The sequence below is a fragment of the Ipomoea nil genome, unplaced genomic scaffold, assembly GCF_001879475.1.
Source record: "Ipomoea nil cultivar Tokyo-kokei standard unplaced genomic scaffold, Asagao_1.1 scaffold2283, whole genome shotgun sequence".
NCBI lineage: Eukaryota > Viridiplantae > Streptophyta > Magnoliopsida > Solanales > Convolvulaceae > Ipomoea > Ipomoea nil.
The window spans coordinates 2294675-2306817 of NW_017618711.1; positions in this window are offsets into that span (position 1 = coordinate 2294675).

Genomic DNA, 12143 nt, shown 5'->3' on the forward strand with positions numbered 1-12143 from the left:
TCGGGTGCGGGTACAATTGACATCCCTAATTGTTTTTATACGTTGGGTTTTATTTTTTATTTTTTATTTTTTTTAAGAAAAAGAAGGCAAGATAGGTATTTCGTTAACTTTTGGTCGAACATATTTGAATAGTTAGGGTGGTGTGTTCGTACATGTATTTCAGCGTGTGCATGATACTAGGTTCGAGATTGGCATGGGAGATGAAAATAGATGTTTTTTATGTTGTTGTGTGATTTAGAACATTTGAAGTGTAAGCGTTACCATGGTATGGTGAGTGCAAATTGTAGGGTAAAGAGGTTTGCAACTTCCGTTAATTCATTTTGGTACACAAAATGCACACGCCTATATAGAGCTACGCATCGACTATTTGGTCCTATTACTTCGCACACGCACAGAAAATGAGTACTTGCGACTATGGAAGCCGACAACCAAATAATATTTAGGTATACCATGCTAAAAGAACCTAGGCTACGGTGAAATGCACGGACCTACATACATCTACGCACAAACAAGTATCAACACATCCACGCTGAAAAAAATTGCATCCTGGAACAAAATAAATCAAAACATTAGACCCCTGAGATAAAATGAAAATGGAAATACGATTAAAAGTCATGCTCACGCTAAGTAAAAAAATCCAATAACCAAACACAAAAACAGATACATTATAATACTAATGTCACGCCAAAATCACTCGTTCAAGAACAACACACAACTGATGTACGTCTACACATACACCACCATAATATTACATTAGAAACAACAGCAAAATAAAAAGTACCACAATAGTACATTCAGCAACGTGCACACGCTAATATGTTATAACGCACACACCGTCGAAAAAATAGCCTTAAAAAACAGTACAAAAGCACATACCTATGTAGTTACCATCGATTTGCAATGTCTGAAATGTTGTGGATTACAACCGAGTGTACTCACGTTATTACTTCATCAGCCATCTATTCAAATTAATACATATGATTTCCATTAATATGATCCCACATATCATGCTAAAGATCACACTTTAATTCTAACCATAATCAATCATTATACTACAATGACTATTTAATCATTCTCTTTTAAAAATGTCCTTACTTAGATTATATTTCTAATTCAATCTCAACCATCAATTGAAAATGATTTAATGGGTGTGATGAGATCTCATGATCTCATTTAACATAGGGTCTCATTGGATCCAATATATATATATATATATATATATATATATATATATATATATATATATATATATATATATATATATATATATATATATATATATATATATATATATATATATATATATATATAAATGAAACAGTATTTTTCATTTGTTCTGTAAGTAAGAAAATAAAAAAGATAGGGCTTTTCTAATTCTCTCTCGTATTTGGTTTTCGACCGCTCAAATTTTTACACGGTCGCCGCCTCTGTGAAGCAAGCGGATCAGAGGCGGCGTCCGATCGTCTTCCCCTACCGCCATCTCCACCGCAGACAGCATCCACCTTCACTTTGTCTTCACCGTCTTCTCTTCCATTCTCCGCCTTCACCACCGGTTACACCTTGCCCCACTCCTCCATCTCCACCGCTACCGGTCGTTACTCCCTTATTTTTTGCATTGTTGGTTCCCTTTGCTTTGTTTTACTGGTTTAATTTTGTTTGCAGTTTCTGTGTTTTTTCTCTGGTTGTTTTGACGAGTTTCATCCTTTCGTTTACTTGGCGAGTTCTTTTTCATAAAGCGTGAAACGATAAAACTGCTCATGGCGTATGCGAATCTCATCCTGGGTGACAAACATGACAATGAAAAAGAGACTCATATGAACTATGATATGCAGTTCAACTCGATGGAGATATTGTAAATGGATAGCAAAATGGAAATAGATACTCAGGTGGTGTGCAAGACTATTCAACCAGTGTCAGTATTGGGTACGTTTGACCAAATCATTAATGAAGCTTTAAGTTCCTCCAAAGAATTCAGCTTCACATTTGTGAAACAGTTTGCGAATCAAGTTTTCTGTATCATTGATAGGGAAGTTGTTTCTATATTTGACTGTAAGGAATTTTTTACCATTTTATCGGATCTTTATTGTAAACGTTCCAGCTTATGATTAATGAATTAACTTCTTTATTTTCAAAAAAATAAAATAAATAAAAAAGATTGACCTAGTTGTTAACAAGTCATTATTGTAAGGAAAATTCATAGCCTTTTTAACCCAAAATTATATCATATAGTTGATTCCCACTTAATTACTCTTACATTTTTGTCCTTAACCTTCCAAGTGTTTTTTGCAAATTTAGTTCTATTTAACAAGAGACATTAGTTTTCAAAAAATAAAAAAATAAAAATAAAAAAAAAAAACAAAAAAAAAAAAACAAAAACAAGAGACATTAAAAGTTGGATTTTTTTTTGAATGCTGACTCTATTATAATATAGTATCTGTTCATAGCTAATTTTTCAACTTATTGAAGTAGAAAGAGACAATACCGCCTCCATTGAGACTCGAACTCACAACCTCTCATATGAGAGTCCAAAAAATTGATATTTAAAAACGACAATGTTATAAATATCAAAATAATTTCACCATATTATGATTATTACCTTTAGCTCGTAGCCATCCCGGGAGAAACAGATCGTATTTGTAAATGTAAACAATGCAAAGGAAAGAAAGAAGAAAATAGTTACAATGTAGAGAGAAAGATCGAGATAACAACTTTATTCATCATCATCCAATGTACAAAGGATGTACAACACATATATAATAATTATATAATATACAATTATAACGGAAACCATAAATGTAGTTTTATATTTACCGTTACGTAATGAATAGATGTCCATATTTAATAAGATTTATAACACACCAAATATTTTACTTTATAAATAGTCTAGTGATTTTTAATTACTCCCATAGTGATTCCATGACACAAATAATTAAGTTTGAATCAAATTATTTATAATTTAAATTTTTATAATATTGAAATTAATTATATATATATATATATATATATATATATATATATATATATATATATATATATATATATATATATATATATATATATATATAATTCATTAATTTCAATATATATGGGCTCCGGTTCCCATGAGATCACCTAGATAGATGAGATCATGAGATCTCATCTCATCCATTAAAGCATCACAAATAGAAGGGTAAGATTGAAAGAGAATTGTAATGTAATTAAGGTAGTATTTTAAACATAAGGGTAAAAAAGTAATTGTAATATTGTTGATATTTTTGGTTAGTAATAAAATGTAATATTTCATCAGAATAGAAGAAATATTAATGGTAATAGATATTATTTATTTTGTTTTGAAACCGTTAGTAAAACCATTGTGAGCAGAAAGAGTTTGAAGGAGACATATTTTCTGGTTGCGTGAATGGCGACTATGACACAGGTATGTGCATTTAGCCTGGTTTTGTATTGGGGTCTGTTCGTCCGTGTGTGCGTTTGGTAGTTCTAGTGTGTGCAACTCCATGCCCCGGAGTAAAATGGACTGATATGAAATGGACAGGTGAAGGTATGACTAACCAGTATGGGAAAAGGGTTTAGTTGGTGTGTGCAGGAGTTTACGTAGGCGGTGACATAACGTATAATTGTAGCTTTATAATTCTGATTCGTGAAGTCCATTACCGAAATTTTGATTCGGGGTGTGGGGGACGAATGTTATGCGTTCCCGGAGTGAGAGATAATGATTATAGTATAACTATAATAGAGGTGTTATGAGTGCCAAATTTGTTAATATCGTGGTGTGTGCGTATATGTGTACTAAAGGTGAAACCGTGGGGGGTATAAGATGGGTTATGATGGCACTGTGTGCGTAACATAGGTACGCCGTGTGTGTAAGATTGCTTTGTATGCAACGCAAATTCTGTTTTGTTATGAATTATTACTGGACCTATGTTTATATGTTTGTGCAAAAGTAGGGTGTAGTTTTTTATTTATGATAAAACATAGTATAAAAGAAGTTGGTGATGTGGGTGGGGGTTTCATCTAGCCCGTAATATGTGATGTAAGGTGATGTGTGCACGGGCGTTGTTAAGCTTGTGCAAGTTACTGATCAGCCAAAGAAATCAAACGTGTTCTAATTTTTAATATATGAGTAATGAACTTATAAATTGTTGAAAGTGAGAGCGTGTATATCCGTGTTCAATGTGTGGTTGATTTTCAGATGTCACATTTGAATTCGGTGTCAGTCGAGATGTTATGGATAATTTTATATTATTATTAAAGCACCTGAAGATTAATGAGTGCGTTGATTTAATGATGTCGTGTGCTGTAATATGTATACGAATACATATCATATGTTACAGGTGTGTGCGGTGCAGAACCCAGTGGCGAAAAAGAAAACATACAGGATTGTGTTATGGATGTTACTCCTTGTGGTACGAAGCATTGGTTAATGGAATGCGATCCAAGCTTCAAACCATATGAAAGGCAGAAATTTAATAGACTAGAAGACGGTATTCAATTCTATAAGAAGTATGCTGCACAAGCTGGATTTGATGTGCGTCGAAGTTCGGATAAAAAGAACAAATTCGATACTATTTTGATAAAAGATGTGGTTTGTTCACGGGAAGGATTTTAGGAGCCAAAGGGTACAGAAACATCGGCTAAGGAAGGGACATCGCAGAAAAAACGTCGTCGGACCACTAACAGAGTTGGTTGCCTTGATCGTATTCAAGTTAGACAGTGAGGGGAGATATGAAGTAAAGAAATTTGAAGAAAGACACACACACTGTCTGTGCGAGGAAAGCTACAAACCGTTCATGAAAGTCAATATAAAATTAGACATTGGACATTAACAATTCATTACAAACTGTGGAAAAGCAAACGTTGGGGCAAGTAAGAGTTTTGACATATATGCGGAGATGGTAGGGGAAACGGAGAACGTGGGTGCGACGCAATAGGATTTTAAGAATTACAGAAGAGAGCTTTTAGCTTACACGAAATGGGGAGATGTACAGATGGTAATATCAAATTATCTTGAAAAGAAAGCGGATTGCGCGGACATGTATTTTGAATACGAGGTGAACGCGAATGATCAATTGGCTCGTGTTTTTTGGGCGAATGGTCTGGCAAGAAAAAATTACGGTGCATTTGGAGATGTGGTGTCATTCGATGCTACATACCAAACCAACATGTATGAAGTAGTTAATAAGGGCTTGATTAGAAACAATATTTGGGTAGTGGTGGGGGTATCTTTGTGGGAATTTAGTGAGACTGAAGCAATAATAGCTTATGCGTTAATTTGGTCATGTGAGTGCGTGTATATGCACAAAGCACTGTGAGTGTTACTGGTTGGACACTAGAAAACTCTTGAGTGGTAGGTCTGTGCGTGTATAATGTATAGTATGTGCAAGCGACTGAGTAACTGGTTGGATACTAGAAAACTCTTTAGTGGTAGGTCTGTGCGTGTATAGTGTATATTATGTGCAAGCGACTGAGTGACAAAATTGATATTATGCGGGTTGCTGGAAGGTGGGTACGTAGGGTGGTGGTTGCAAATGTGGGTTAGGGTGTATGCACGAATCCAGAAATAGTGCACTCAACCACATTTTGGTCTAGAATAGACATGTACTGCCGTGTGTGAATTACAGTGCAATAGTGTGTGCAAGTAACTGAGTTATTATTTGCATTATATGGTTGTTGGCCTAATAATGGTTTGTTATTGGTTGCAGGTACAAACTTGTGTTCGTCCCATTCATAGGCGTAGACAACCATAAAAAATGTGTGACATTTGTAGCGGGACTGCTTGATAAGGAGGACGTTGAGTCGTACAGTTGGATACTAAATCACTTCAAGAATGCAATGAGAAGTGCACCACCTTTAATAATAACTGATCAAGACCCAGCTATGAAGATTGCAATTGCACAGGTGTTTGCAGGCAGTCGCCACCGTTACTGTATGTGGCATATAATGACTAAGGTCGGTGAGAAAGTGGGGACTGCGTTGGCAAAGAATGAAGATTTTAGGCGTGCGCTGAATGGTGTTGTGTGGAATGAGAAATCAACGACAGTAGATTTTGAGAGTGGGTGATGGAGTTATTGAAAAGTACGGGCTACTTGAAAATTTGTGGCTGAAACGTATGTATGACGAGCGTGAGTCGTGGGTGCCTGCGTTTTTTGAAGATGTGTTTATGGGAGGCCTACTGCGTACAACTTCCCGTTCGGAAGCGGAAAATAGAATTTTTCGGAGTAATACAAATAAGCACTTATGTCTCGTGGAATTTTTCAACCGATTTGAGAGTGCAGTTAGAAAACAACGAAACAACCATCTGGAACTAAGCGCGGCTTGTAACGGACAAACGCCAACTTTTTAGACCCCCCTACGCATAGAGCGAAAAGCAGCAGCAGTGTACACTTTGACTGTTTTTTACGAGGTTCAAAAAGAAATACGTGCCGAGTGTTTTACATGTCGAGTGCGAGCATTCACCGAGGGTGAGGGGGTGAAGACATGTAGTCGAGGGTGAAAAGGAGGAGCGATACACAGTTATAGTTGAAGATGAGAGCAACAACATAACCTGCACATGCAGAATGTACGCAAAAATTGGACTGCTTTGCAGACATGTTTTTGTAGTTCTAAAAGACGAACGGATTGATAACATACCACCACAGCATATCACTCCAAGATGGACGCGAGAAGCAATAAATTACTCCACATCTCATCATTGCTCTGAGTTACACCAAGACCTATATTAACAAGGCCGACCGACTCTGAACATGTGGGGCGCTCGAACAAACTAATGATCCTTCGTGCACCAGATAATACCCGCATGAAGCTATCTGTACGGGTCGAGCAATTAGGGTGTAGCTCAATAAAATGCACGATATCATCCAGCGCCACGTCTAACACACCTATCTTCTCATCAAACAATTCATCTGTCGTCTGCAACGTTTGAAACACATCAGTATTTTATAAAGCCAACAATATCTGGAAAAAAAAAAAAGCAGTACTAAAAGCAACTTTGTTAGAATATGCACAAACCAAAGCTAAGTAATATAAGAGATTGTAGTACTTGCACAGGCTGTTATACTGAAATGCAAACACCATGGCCAGATAAGTATTAAAAAAAAAACAGCATTGTAAAATAATTCCAGAAATTAGCAAAGATAAGAGACTGTAATACTTGAACAGGCTGTTATACTGAAATGCAAACACCATGACCAGATAAGTATTAAAAAAAAAAACATTGTAAAATAATTCTAGAAATTAGCAAAGATCCGCATATACCTAATTTAATAGCGAACATACAAACTATTTTATAAAATAACTCGACAACATGAAAGAAACAAGAAAATTGAATCACCCGAAACTAAAAGTTTGAATTCAGAAACAATCAGAAACAAGTAATACAATATCAACGGCATGTCAAATACATCGAGCAAAAAATATTGCATATGCCACATTACACCAACGCACACACTGCCTAAAACAAGAGTGGAAAAAATCGAAGAAGACAAATGAGTACAGAATTTGCACACATCAAAGTATACACACGCACACAGGTATGGTAAAAGAGAATAGACTAGTGGGTTCAAAGAATAATTAAAAAAAAAAACATGAATGCTCACACTGCCCCATCTGCAAAAATGGTTATTCGAAAAAAAAAACATTAAGAAAAAAATAAATAAATTACCTACGACTAAACAACTTGCATATACTAAATAAATTGCACACATCAAAGTAAACAAACACACACAGATATGGTAAAAGAGAATAGACTAGTGAGTTCATAAAATAATTTAAAAAAAAAAAACATGAATGCCCACAGAGCCTCGTCTGCAAACATGGATATTCTAAAAAAAAAAAGAAAAAAAAAAGAAATTACCACCTAACTAACTTGCACATGCCATAAATCACCCATGCACCAATTCACACGATGACCATTATAAAATGTATGTAAGTTGATGCGCGGCCCTAATATGCAAACGCAAATAAAACAATGAAACAAGATAGTGTGTATTACCTTAACAACACCCGACCCACCAGCAGCCATAGAATCACTATGAGCATCTGGAGCCTAAAAAAAAAAAAAAAGACCAAACACCAAAAATGAATATAAAGACAGTTAGCGAGCCACAAATAATCGACCATTACTCAAAAAATGGAATGAACAAACCAGTGTACAAGGGCTTAAGGGCTTAAGTAATAAATACCTCAAGGTTGGCACGAACAGAAGTAGATGGATTATTGCGGATAACATAAGGAACAAAAGGCCCGACTACATCCCCTACACCAAACCTCCCAAGTTTAAGCTCAGCTACCTCACGGGCCTTAAGAAAACTCGTAGTCCAACCTCTGAACGAAGGAAAAGCCCGAGGAACAACCCTATCTGACTGCACAACCCTGTCAACATAAAGGAACTAAACCATGACAACATAAGTAACTTGCACACACTAAACAAATCAAACGAACATCTAAAGCAAATAAGTACTGAATCAAAGATCATACCAACAACAGCAGCATAGGCCCCACAAATGGCTTAGACGGGTCAGTGATCCACTTGGCGTGCCTTTCGACCAAACACTCTAGCACAAACTTACACCAGTTCAAATTTCTTATCTCATCCACATCCTCAAAATGGTGAAAAACAAGTTGGTTGGCATATCCATTTTTCATAGGGGACCCCAAAATACTAATGGCCAGAACGGCAAAGTGACGTTTAAACCAAACATCACCCTCCAAACAACGGGGAGAACGCAACATGGTTCCAATCATAGACAATGTGACCGTGTGCTTTGACATCTCGAACTTGGCCCGCCATTCTTTCAATGTGTCACTCACATCGTCTTTAAGTCTTTTAGTAATAACCACATCTCCGCAAGGCAACCCCAAAGTGGCATGAACATCCTTCTCTGTGACTGGGATTACCGCCCCATTTTCCAAACGCATGCACATGTTCAAGGGATCAAAAATAGTCAGCAGCCATCTACTCAAACGCTTAGGGAAATCATCAACCTGAAGATTCAACAATTCCCCTAACCCAATTTGATTCACGGCTTTTCGTTGGCATGCATTAAAGCGCTTAAGTTGTGAAACTAAATGCTTTGGAGATGCACGAGTGTTCAGCGTTGGGAATACAACCACATCATTCCTACCAGACTCATCTTGTACACCATCCAAAGGCGGCTCTACTTGAGCATGAGTAGTCAATGCGACGGGAGGAATTGGTGGAACTACTTGACCAGTAGGCAAGCCTGCACCAGGGGCTACAAACACCTTCGAACTGTCCTCTACAAAGAAGACAACCAAACAAGATCACTTTTTCGGTCAAAAAAAGATATAAGATGAAACAAAAGCACCATTTAGGAAATTCGCACCTGCGATAACATTGCACTGCACACACCAATTACCAAATAACAAACTAAGATGAACTATTGCATAGACTATGAATTGTCTATTCTACCAACAATAACATTTCAAAAAATATATATATATAGGGAAAAAAAAAGATGACATCTAAAAAATAACCCAGAAAAGCCTACATGAAGAATCTCAAAGGCAAGGTGCACTTATACTTTTGTGACAATTTATATGGATGACACAAAAGATACAAAATCACCCAGTAGATTGAATCGTACACACCATAACAGTGAAATGCAAAAGAGTAATAATCCACCACCATCTCCCCAATCTACACAAACACGTGACAGGCCAGAAACAATGAAGCCGAAAACTACAAACGCATGAGAAAAGGAAACCCCCCCCCCCCCCGCATTACCCCCAACGCCGGAAAGAATAAAAAAAATACAAAAAAAAAAAAGAGAAGAGAAACACAACAGATTTCAGCAGGAACCCTACCCACCCCACCGCCAATCACCACCAGCTAGACCCCCATCCCACCGCAAAACCCACCAAAAAACAGCCATGCAAAGCTTCCCCAGCCCGGAAAACACCCTTCCAAAAAAAAAAAAAAAAACCAACAATGCACTATTGGGGAGAGCCCGCGAAAAAACGGCGAAAGAAAAAACCCTAATACCGTGTGTAACCCCCAACCCCCAAGCCGGAAACTAAAGCACCAAAGAACCCCGAACGCATTGCTCTCCTCACCGTAAAAACGCAAAATCAGTACAAAACAACAAAAAAACGAAGCAAGCCAAACAAACCAAGGCGACGAATGGAATACCTGGGATAGAACCTGAAGACCCAGCCTTCTGACGCTTGGATCGCCTATTGGTTGAACCCGCCATTAAGACTGCTTGGACGTCACGGGAAGAGCGGAACGGAGTCGGCACTTTCCCTAGAGTAACCGGACAGAGAACAGACGAACAGACACCGAACAGAAGAGAAAGGAACTTACTGGAGAAGAAAACAACACAGAGACCGAAAAAGGAAGCAAAGAGACGCCATATAGAACGCTAAAGATCCTCACATGTGATTTGAGACCATAATTATACTTGCACAAGCCCATAAAATCGGCTAAATAATAAATATAACCTAATAAAGATATCAACAAAAAGACAGCAATGCCCTTAACTCTATAAAAACCAGCGCACGTGGCCTGTAAAATCATTAAATCTGGTGCGTTAAAAAAAAACAAATAAACGAACCAGATTGAGCCTCACGATCTCACCTGCCAATGGTGACCTCACCGGGTCCAAAATCTATATAGTCAAAATCAGATGCATATTTTGACTCAAGTTTAGTATAAATTGATTTGAATCACTTGGTGACAATTTTCATCCTCAATATGTTGGAACTGATTGGGATGAACTGAATTCGTCAAAAAGATTGCCTGGAAACTTAATTGAGATCAACTGAACCTTTTTTTTCTTTCTTTTTGTCTTTTGTATTTGATTGTTCATTTACTCTTCTATGTGAAGTATCTTGTATGTTTATATTTTTTTTACTCTTCTATATATGCAATCTGCCATATATATTTGTATGTTTATATTTTTGTTTAAGAACAAAAAAAAAAAAGGTAGGGGGGTCAATCGTTATGCTGTGGAAAAGGTGGATACGGTTCTATGTTCATAATTACTAAACTATATGTTCATAATTATAAAGCTATATATTGTTGGAAAAATATATAGCTTAAAATGGCATGTTAAGTGGCTATTTTGTGGTACAATTATCAGTGGGGTCCACTTCCGATTTGGGTCGGGTCAAAGTGGATTCGGGTTCTTCGTAGTGAGACGAAGAGATTGATATATTGTACGCTCAAAACGGATAATGGGTGAATGAGATATTGATTCTCAAAGTAGATCCATTTGAGTTGGAAAATGAAGGGAAAAAGTGAGCTTTTGTCCCACATTGCTTTGGAATGAAGATTTTCCTCCCTTATATACAAGAGCTCTTTTGAAGCTTGTCCCACATTTGATTATTATTTATTTTTTCTACCCACGGATCCAACATATATTCATGATTTTTAAACTTCATATTCACAATTATTGAATCTCTATATTCATAATTACAGAACTATATGTTCATAATTATGTTCACAACTCTATGTTCATAATTATGTTCACACCTATATGTTCATAATTTTTGAATTATATATTCATAATTATGAACAGTTTTAAAACCGTGTCCATCTTGCAAGGTGGACACAATTCCACAACATAATTTGCTAAGGGGTGGTGTAGTGGGACGGGGCGGTATGTGCCAGCAAAACTTAGGCCCGCTAAAGAGCGGGCTTTTTTTGCCGGAATTGTTCTGCCAGCTCATATTGATAGCTCTAGCTAAGAGTTTGAAAAGGCAGGGATTTTAATTTGTTGGTGTTCAGCTAGAGCTGAATTTTTTATCTTCGAGTCTTTAGTTTTGAGCTTTTGTGCATTGTAATTTGAATGATTTTGGCTAGAAGCAAGCTCCTAGTGGACTTTTAGTTTTCAGGGCAGATCATTTCAATAATACAATTAATTTCATAAGACTTTGATAATATGTGTGTGTATCTAGGATGTTAGCTGTGTTTGTAATCTTAAAGTTGTAATTTTTATGAAAATGATGTACTTCTTGTGTGTATAGGAAATACTTTGTTCTTCCGTTTCCTTATTTCCCAATTTCTGTGGAGTACCAGAACAAAAGAATACTGACAGAAAACCTTTTCAAGTTTACAAATTTTTCATTTTCGACAAATATTTAAAGATGTCAATATAATCGACCTGAGTTGTGTCAACCAATTC